The sequence below is a fragment of the Sapajus apella genome, unplaced genomic scaffold (genome assembly GCF_009761245.1).
Source record: "Sapajus apella isolate SASKATOON/1434 unplaced genomic scaffold, GSC_monkey_1.0 scaffold2, whole genome shotgun sequence".
NCBI classification, from domain to species: Eukaryota; Metazoa; Chordata; class Mammalia; order Primates; family Cebidae; genus Sapajus; species Sapajus apella.
Genome location: NW_022436942.1, coordinates 85,530,238 through 85,540,325, shown reverse-complemented (window position 1 = coordinate 85,540,325; position 10,088 = coordinate 85,530,238). Strand labels below are relative to the sequence as shown.

The window sequence follows — 10,088 nt, the reverse complement described above, 5'->3', positions numbered from 1 at the left end:
TAGATCATGAAATTAATAGCTATGAACAAACTTCCATAGAAGTGGACTTATTAGCAAGTATGTCTACTGCCCAAAAGTACAAGAATCCTTTCCTCTGGATTGAGTAAAATGACTCAAAGAAAAAAGCTTTACATAGAAGTGATTCTACTTTAATTTTTATTGCTGGACTTTAGCAGGTTTCTGCAGCAGGTGCAGCTCACAGGCTGGGAAGTCAGAGAGAAGCAGGACATGCCTACAATCAGAAGGGCTGATTATCTCATGCAGACCCTACCTTCTTTGCCCAAAGACTGGCCACTTCTCTTTTTTTACCCCAGGACCAGAGTGTGAATTTAGCAGGATGAAATGGCTGGTGACAGATGATATTAACTCCATTTCTATTCTCACTGGATCTTCACTTTCCTGGCATTAGCTTCTCTGATGCTGAGAACCCAGCAGAAGCAGCTCCTTAGTTCTGGTTGCAAAGCACAGTGCAGCCCAATGAGAAACTGAAAATTTGATCTGACTGGACCAAGCATCCCTTGTAAAAAGTAACTTAAGAGGTAGATTCATGGAGAATTCCTGTGACTTGGGAAGAGGCTTTAGCCTGGAATGTGGTGGATGGGAAATGGTGGTGGGGAGGAGGCTTAACTGAAAACTGGGCACCTAAGTTTCCAGATTCCTGCTTCTTTTCAGCAGTGACACAATCACCACTCACTCACCATTCAAAACTCAGCTCTTAATTTTTTTTTGTCTTTTCACTAAAGATACCCAAGTAAATAGGGGTCCTCTGGTGGGGAAGACGGTCCCATATGTACTCACTTTCAGTCCTTTCATGAGTTCAGAAACCTTTATTCAACACTAATTTTCTTCCCCATGCAAAATAACTTGTACCAATTGATATTTGAGAAATCATAGCCCTGATGTACCCACACTCAGTTTGGTCTCAGCTGGGACCATTTGCCTATGTCATTTGAATAAATTCACATTTCAATTTAAATAGTCACTTCTAGTTGATGGCTGCAATATTAGAGCAGCATTTGGAAGTTTCTACAACCTTAGCTAAGTGGGAAAAAGTTGGATATGACCAATCCTATGTGAACTCTAATATGGTTCATTTGGGGTTAGAATTTGATATTAGACAGGTCAGTGAAATTTGAGTTTGTCAAAGCTATTGCTGTATTCTAATGTTCCTCTGGTACCTCTTGGCATATGCAAGGAAGAAGATAATTGTGGTTTCTTCATCCATCTTCTTACGGGAAGTCCCAGTGCAGAGGAGCTGTCCATGGTAGGAGATTTCGTTAGACAAGCAGCAGGCAGCAGGTTCTTTTACAAAACTCTTTCCTCACACGTTGTAAGTTGGGAGCCCAGAATGTAGACCTTTCCTGGGCCCCCAGAGGCAGGAAAGAGACTTCTCAGCCCACGTAGGTCCAGGCAGGCTCATTGGCAGAGAAGGAGCAGCTGGTGTGTGTGGCTCTGGCCTGGGCGGAGCTTATGGATCAACTGCCCTGCCATGACTTTCCTTGGATCTGGGTGAAGCTGGATTCACGGGGATGGAAACAGGCTAACAAATCTGGAGTCATTCACAATCCTGCACTGCATGGCTTTCTGTTTTAACTCTGTTCAGTGAATTCCCTGTTGATGTGATAGCCTGCAATTTACAAGCTCATGTCAATGACAAGGGGCTCCCTGCACATAAAAACACTGAGAATCACACTTGTCTTTTTCAGATATAAAGAATTCACCAACTTCTTAGCCCCCCCACCTCCAAAGACACATATGATATGGCCATTACATGAATTAAGGCAGGTGGGATTTCCTTACATTACTTCTAATCCCATTTGCTGAAATGAGAAATCCAGCATAGTACCTTCTTATGTTGCTCATAGTTTATGTAGCAAACCGTGTAGTGTGTGAAGGTCTTTCTCACTCTCAGTCTCCTGATGCTGCCACCCATCTATGAGGTCTCCACTATTATCCACAAATTCTAAAGCCTGGAGAGTTTTAACCACTGGTCCACAGACCCCAGATAAGTAGAAGCAGGAACAGCCAGGGTTCAGGGTGTGCTTTGTGATTGGAGGAGAGGTGGAGTTACATGAAATGATCTGGGGGCCTTTCATGAGTGTGGAGCTTGGACTGTGGCATGCCCGTGCCTGGGCTGGGGAGGGAAGAGCTGTGCATGGCGTCTTCAGAGGTGAAATGCTGGCCGAGCTACTCATCCAGTGAAAGGCAGCCTGCTTTCTGCAACATGGAGCCCTGGAGATGGATCGTCAGCCCATTCTGAGCTGTGGGCTGCTGATGGGCAGCTGTGAATTAGGCTCTGTCAATGCTACCATGTGACTTATTGAACTTGGCAGACACTCTTTTGGTTGACAAAGAAGAATGTGGCAATGTATTACATCCTTGACATTCTGCTGAGTCTCAGGCTTTAAATGGAACCTTAATATGTCTGTTTTCCAGAACAAATGGCTCCTTCTGTTAAGTCTTGCAACACACATGGCCTTACCAGGGCCTGGCAAATTATCTGGCTGGGAGAACCCGGATCGAGGACTCCAAGAGTGAGTTGGTCATCTCTGAGGTCTTCATCGGCCAGTCAACCTTTGTGGGCATCGTCCCTCTTGCCATGGTAAGAAATTGGGCTTCAGAAAAAGTGTCACAAAGGAGTCTTTTTTGCATTTGCTTAATATTCAGAGAAACATTAAGCATTTTTACAACCTGCTGTTTTCCAAGCTCCAGACATATTTGTTTAAGCAAAGAAAATATAGTTAAATTAATTTAATTTACCTGTTTTCCATAATGGCTCCTTGGAAACTATTTGGGGTCTACTCTGTAATCCCTTTTCATTTGTGCATATTGCAGAACTGTTTCCTGAGAAGCCCTTATTCTTTATTTTCTCCGTCTGCTGCATATCAGGGCAAGTGCTGCACCAAGTGAAGATGGTTTTGTTGAAATGCATCGGGGTTACATAGTGGGGACAGAAACTCTGCGTGCCAAGTAACCAGCCCCTTTTCAATTGGTTTTGCCCAGGGAGTCACCAAGTACCTTATGGATTACAATGTTCTAAAATGCAGATGGACTGAAAGAGCCTTGCTGGAAACTGACAGCCTTAAGCTGGGTAGAGCCCTGGAGTCCACAAAACTGCCTGTGTTTGTGTTTTACTAGCCTGGAGGTGACGACTTCATTTTCTGATCTTAGCTGAAGCTCTATGCATGACCAGGATGGGGACCAAATCTGAGAACAGGGTAAGGGACGAGGTTCCAGAACCTAAGAAGGACAGTGCTCTTTGGGCTATGGAGGAGGGACCATAGGGTTAGTAAATCCACGGGAGAGCTTATACAACTATGGAATCCTGGAGGCATCCTGGCGACCCATCTATGCAGCCCACACGGGAAGACTCCAGCTGCAGCTAGTGTGAGTTTTGGTGGAACACCCTGTGGCGTTCCAGGAACACAGGAGGGTGGGGGGCTTAAGAAGAGCTGCTCTGATGCCAGGTGCGATGGCTTATGCCTGATCACTTTGGGTGGCCAAGGCAGGAGGATCACTTGAACCCAGGAGTTTAAAACCGGTTTCAGCAACAAGGCAAAACCCTGTCTCTAAAAAACACAAAAATTAGCCAGGCGTGGTGGCATGTGCCTGTAGTCTCAGCTACCCTGTAGGCTGAGGTGGGAGGATCACCTGAGTCCAGAAGGTTGAGGCTGCAGTGAGCCATGATGGCACCAATTCATTCCAGTCTGGATGACGGTGAGACCCTGACAAAAAATAGCCCCTCTGAGACCATCTCCCACTTACCTCCCTATATGTCCTGAGAGGCTGCCATGAGGGACTTTCTCATCACATTCCAGGTTCTGATGAGGTATCAGTTGCCTGTCAGGCCTCCCTAGGAGCTGCAGAATAGGAAATTCCTTAGCTGCAGTTGAGGGTTGGCTTCTCAGCAGCAGCATATTCCATGGCTTGCAATGCAGTCACCACACTTTCTGTGTTCAACGTTGTCCTTTCCTGTGTGGAACGAGGGCCATTGAGAGCCGGTACCTGTGAGTACTCTTCCCTCCGCTGCCCACAGCCATTGAGAGCTGGTACCTGTGAGTACTCTTCCTTCCACTGCCCACATAAGTAGAAACTGTCTGAGTCTCAGAGCAGTTCACCATATCTCTACAGGCTGAGTCAGACCTTTGCCTCGGCCTTGGCTTTGGCCTTGCCTTGCCTTGTGTGTGCCTGGCAGTGTCATATTTATAGTTCTGTTTGTCAAACCCAGGAGAGATCTGAATGTATTCTGCACTGGCTTGACTCTCCTTTCTGGGATAAAGTGCCGGGGTATGACAGCAATATGTCCAGTTTTCATCACCTGTCACTCAGTTTGGAATCAACATCTTTGCAAATGAAAACCGTTTGTCCAGCAGTAGATTCTGCACCCACAGTTCTTTGTGCTCTGCTCTTCTTGTCATAAACACTCTTTCCCTACATCTCCCCATGTCTGGTTCTTCCTCTTCACTCAGAGTTCAACTCAACTGTCAGCGGAATCTAAATAGGTCTCCTGGACCCCTTCGTGCCTATGGCTGTCTGTCCATCCCATTACCGTATTCCTTGTTCTTCACAGGCCTATCTTCGTATGAAATTTAGGGTTAATCATCAATATTCCTCACCAGAAGGGGAAATCAATGAGCCTGAGGTCTCGGTCAGTTTTGTCCACATCTATGCTTCCAGCACCTGGGAAAATGCCCATCTCAGTTAATAGTTGTTGAATAAATGAGTCAAATGCTGAATTCAAGCTACCGGGATCATTGAGTTCTGGGTTAAAACTGATAGGGGTTGTCCCAAGTCAGCACTGATTAGCATTCTTATTTGACAGAGGCCACAGCTTGGCAGAAAGAGGCCATATTAAAGTGGGGAGATTTATTTGTCTATTTATTATGTTTAGAGATGGGCTCTTGCCACGTTGCCCAGGCTGAACTCAAACTCCTAGGCTCCAGTGACCCTCCCTCTTTAGCCTCCCAAGGAGCTGGAATTGCAAGCACATGCCACCACATCTGTCAAAGGGTGGAGACACATTTAAATATAAAACTGTAGAGCTTACAGATTGGTGGTTGTGAATAAAAAAATAAGAAAATGTATTTGGGAGCTATGCTAGGTGAAGAGTTCATAGACATGACACCAAAAGTGTGATCCTTAAAATAAATACTTTACCGAGGTGGTAAATTGCACTTCATCAAAATTTAAAACTTTTCCTTGAGGATCACCTTTGTTTACAGAATAAGAAAAATAATTCATGAGCTTAAAGATTTGTAAACCACGTGTATGATTAATGCTTTACTCCTAGGCTATAAAAAGACCAAGAAAAAACTCAACAAGAAAGACAATGAGGATAAAAACAATACAAGTAGGGGAGGTGTGAGGGCTCATGTCTGTAATCACAGCACTCTGGAAGGCAGAGGCAGGATCCAGGTATTTGAGACCAGCTTGGACAACATGGTGAAACCTTGTCTCTATAAAAAATACAAATAAAAAAATAAGATGACTGTGGCGGCTACTTGAGAGGCTGAAGAGGGAGGATTGCTTCAGCCTAGGAGATGGAGGCTATAGTGAGCAGAGATTACACCACTGCACTCTAGCCTGGGCGACAGAATGAGACATGTCTCACACACACACAAAAATACAATTTAAAAATGGGAGGGAGGCATAGATATTTCACCAGGGAAGAGATATGAATAACAAACCCATGGAAAAAAAAATGTTCAACATCATTAGCCATTAGGGAAATGCAAATTAAAACCATAATGAAGTACCAGGCATCAGAATGGGTCTCATAAAAAGCCAGTGACACCACCAAGTGCTGGTAAGGATGCTTCTATATTGCTGGAATGAATGTAATATTAATAGCTACTTGGGAAAACAGTTTGAAAGTTTCTTATAAAATTAAATGTTTACTTACCAAACAGACCAGCCATCATCACATTATTTGGCATTTATCCCAGGTAAATGAAAACTTAATGTTCACACAAAATCCTGAAAGCATATTTTATAACACCTTCACTTACATTGGCAAAATACTGTAACAATCCAAATGCCCTTCAGTGGGCTAATGGTTGGACATACACTGGTGCATCTATAAAAAGGAATACTATTCAGCAATGAAAAAGAATGACAAGATACGGAGAACTACCTGGATCGACTAGGAAGATATTATGCTGCTTAGTGAAAAATACCAATCCAAGCAGATTACACACTGTAAAATTCCATTTATAGAACATTCTGGAAATGACAAGACAATGGAGATGGAGAACAGAGTACTTGCTGCCAAGACCAACGGGTAGAAAGTTGGTGGGTGTGAATATGAAGAGAGACCACAAAATGGATCTCTTGCAATGATAGAAGAGTCCTGTATCTAATTTTGCTCTTTGCTACACAGATCTGTTTGAATGTGTTTAAACTGTAAATAGAACCACACCCATTCAAGTGAATACAGGTTGAAAATTTTTGAAAATGTTAAAATTTTTGAAAAAATATCTGTGTCAATAGTCTGGCTTTGGTGATGTACAATATCTCTGTAAGACATCACCACTGGTGGAAGCCTACTTGAGATTCTTTTCACCACTTTTGCAACTTCCTGTGGGTCTACAATTACTGAAAAATAAAATGTTTACAAGTAAAAAATAAAATAAGTGTCAAGGAGCTACATGACTCTAATATCAGTAGACAGGATTCTTCCAGGAAGGCTACCTTTCAGTGGTTTATGAGATTTGGAGACAGTCAAAAGGTCTAATTAAAAAGTAAATAAATCCCACCTTTCCAGATTCAACGTGTAAGTGGGATCATGTGGTCTTTTTGTCTGTCTGTGTCTGGCTGATTTTACTTAGCATCATATCCTCTAGGTTCATCCAAGTAGTCACAAATCACAGGACTTAAAAATTGCTAAAAGAATAATTTTAAATGTTTTCACTACAAAAATAGTAAGTATTGGAGGAGATGGTTGTGTTAATTAGCTTGGTATAATCATCACACAATCTATGCATATACCAAAACATCATATTTAACTCCATAAATATATAGTTATTATCAATTAAAAATTTAAAAATGAACAAAAAAAGACCCCCCCCAAAATAAAAGAGAGAGAGAGAGACTACCAACACTGGTGTCACTCTTTTCAATAGCTCCAATAACGTGCAGTCATTCCAGAACCAATTTTACAGTAAATCAAGAGATTCATCATGATACACACACCACCACCGCACCCTCAAACTTGCCAGGTTCCAGCAATGAGTATTTAAAACCACGCACAAATCAGTGCTTTGGCAGAAAAATTCTCCAAGTAAATATCAGCTCCTGTCAGAGAAATGCAGCCAGTGTAACTTGAACAAAATTGACCTCCCCTGGGAAGAAAGAAAGCCAGAAACCATCACAGGAGAAGAAATCTCAAATAGATGCTGTTCAAGAGCAGAGGGCAGCCTGTGGGTGGTGGCAGTGTGGCTTTTTGTGATTTGTTGTCATGTCGTCTTTGATCAACAAACTTCTGTTAGGCATACAGGCTGCTGGATCCTTGACTAGATTCCTTCCACTCCTCATACGGAAACCCCTCTTGTCTCAGCATCTTTACAGTATCTCTTTTCCTGCCTGCCCCAAGCCAGCTGGTGCAAATGCTCTTCAAATAACCAGCAATAACTGTCTTTGTTGGGTGATATTTAAGGGCATGCACTTTGTAAATGTCACTGTATGCAGTTACTGCAGGGTGGATGGCTGCTTTTCTAGAGGACCCAATGCAATTCAGCCACTCACAGGTAACACACATGAGCACCCGTGAGCACTTGCAGGGAACCAAATATCAAACCACTTCCATAGCAGGGATCAGATGCTACACCATTTCCTAACACACATTAAAAATACAGAAACAATTTAAGTTTAGAATTAATAATAATATATGTGAGTTTAATACTGCCATTTAATGTTAGCTGGCTGTTTTGCCTATTAGTTGATGTAAATTCTTGACTATGTTGATGCTCTTAACTTTTTGGTATTTTTTAGAAAGGCTGATACTGGTTGTTCCTTTCTATGTGTAGTGGTTCTTTCAGAAGCTCTTGTAAAGCAGGCCTGGTGGTGATGAAACCTCTGAGTGCTTGCTTGTTCACAAAAGATTTTATTTTTCCTTCGCTTATGAAGCTTAGTTTGGCTGGATGTAAAATTCTGGGTTGAAAGTTCTATTCTTTAAGGATGTTGAATATTGGCCCCCACTCTCTTCTGGCTTGTAGGGTTTCTTCTGAGAGATCATTTGTGAGTCTGATAGGCTTCCCTTTATGGGTAACCTGACCTTTCTCTCTGGCTGCCCTCAGTATTTTCTCCTTCATTTCAACCCTGGTGAAACTGGCGATTATGTGCCTTGAGGTTGGTCTTCTTGAGGAATATCTTTGTGGTGTTCTCTGTATTACCTGGAGTTGAATATTGTCCTGCCTTGCTAGGTTGGGAAAGTTTTCCTGAATAATATCCTGAAGTGTATTTTCCAGCTTGGATTGATTCTCTTCATCACATTCAGGTACACCTATCAAACGTAGATTAGGTCTTTTCACATAGTCCCATATTTCTTGGAGACTTTGCTCGTTCCTTTTTATCCTTTTTTCTCTAATCTTGTCTTCTCGTTTTATTTCATTAATTTGGCCTTCGACTTCTGATATCTTTTCTTCTTCTTGATCAATTCGGCTGTTAAAACTTGTGCATAATTCGCGAAGTTCTCGTGTTGTGTTTTTCAGCTCCATTAATTCACTTAGATTCCTCTCTAAATTGTGTATTCTTGTTAACATTTCATCAAGCCTTTTTTCAAAGTCCTTAGTTTCTTTGCATTGGATTAGAACAAGTTCTTTTAATTCCCAGAAGTTTCTTATCATCCACCTTTTGAAGCCTGCTTCTGTTAATGGAACACACTCGTTCTCCATCAGGCCTTGCTCCGTTGCTGATGAGGAACTGTGATCCCCTGTAGAGGGAGAAGCGTTCTGAGTTTGGGTATTCTCAGCCTTTTTAGGCTGTTTTCTTCCTTTCGTTATAAATTTATCCATCTATGGTCTTTATAATTGGGTTTCTGAGTGGACGTCCAACTTGTTGATTCCCAGCGCTAAAATCTGAGCAACGCACTGCGCTGGCTGAAACAGCGGCGTTAAGATTGATGGTGCTTTTCTGACTCTGCACCAAGAACCACCGCACCAAGGCAGCAGCAAAACCGCCTCGCCAGCCACAAGAGTCACGCTGGCGACCCGTGGGGCTCCTCCTCTGGGAATCTCCTGGTGCGTGAGCAACAAAAATTCGTCTGAAAGTGTGGCATCCTCTCGTTCTCTGTGCTTTCACTGGGAGCTACAATCCCGAGCTGCTAGTGATCAGCCATCTTGGATCTGTCTCCAACTAAATCAACTAAATCCCCCAATCCAAAGACACAGACAGGCAAAAAAAGCCAAAACCCATTGGTATGCTGCATCCAGACCCATCTCACATGCAAGGATACACAAAGACTCAAAACAAAGGTATGGAGAAAGATTTACCAACCAAATGGAGAGCAAAAATAAATAAATAAATAAAAAGCAGGAGTTGCTTTAAAGCAACAAAGATCAAAAGAAGCAAAGAAGGATATTACATAATGATAAAAGGATCAATACAACAAGAAGAGCTAAAGATCCTAAATATATACGCACCCAATACAGGAATACCCAGATATATAAGACTTATAAAGATACTTAGACTCCCACACAATAATAGTGGGAGACTTCAACATCAATATTAGACAGATCAATGAGACAGAAAATTAACAATGATATCCAGGATTTGAACTCAGATCCGCAACAAGTAAACTTAATTAACATTTATAGAACTCTCCACTTTAAATACATAAAGTATCCACTTTTATCAGTGCCATATCACATCTATTTACAGGTTTAAATGAAATATTGGTTGGCTGCTGGTTTGTTATTTTCTTCTCTCATTTTTTTTTCATGTCTCTATTATTAAGCACAATTATAGGCATACCCGTTTTTAGACTGCATTCTAGCCGGGGCCATAAAGCAACACCCCCGTTCTCTCTCCCTCTTCCTCTTTCTCTTTCTTCCTCTCCTTCATTTTTTTTTATTATTATTTTTTTTCCTTCT

At 42.1% G+C, this 10,088-nt stretch overlaps 1 long non-coding RNA gene across 1 annotated transcript in view; it reads left to right on the top strand.

The window, feature by feature from the left end:
- The first annotated feature begins 2,441 nt into the window (after positions 1–2,441).
- LOC116557229 overlaps positions 2,442–10,088 on the top strand; it is a 34,003-nt gene continuing 26,356 nt past the window's right edge. Inside the window, exon 1 of the long non-coding RNA XR_004271428.1 lies at positions 2,442–2,602. This is a non-coding gene — a long non-coding RNA (uncharacterized LOC116557229). The remainder of the gene's footprint in view (positions 2,603–10,088) is intronic.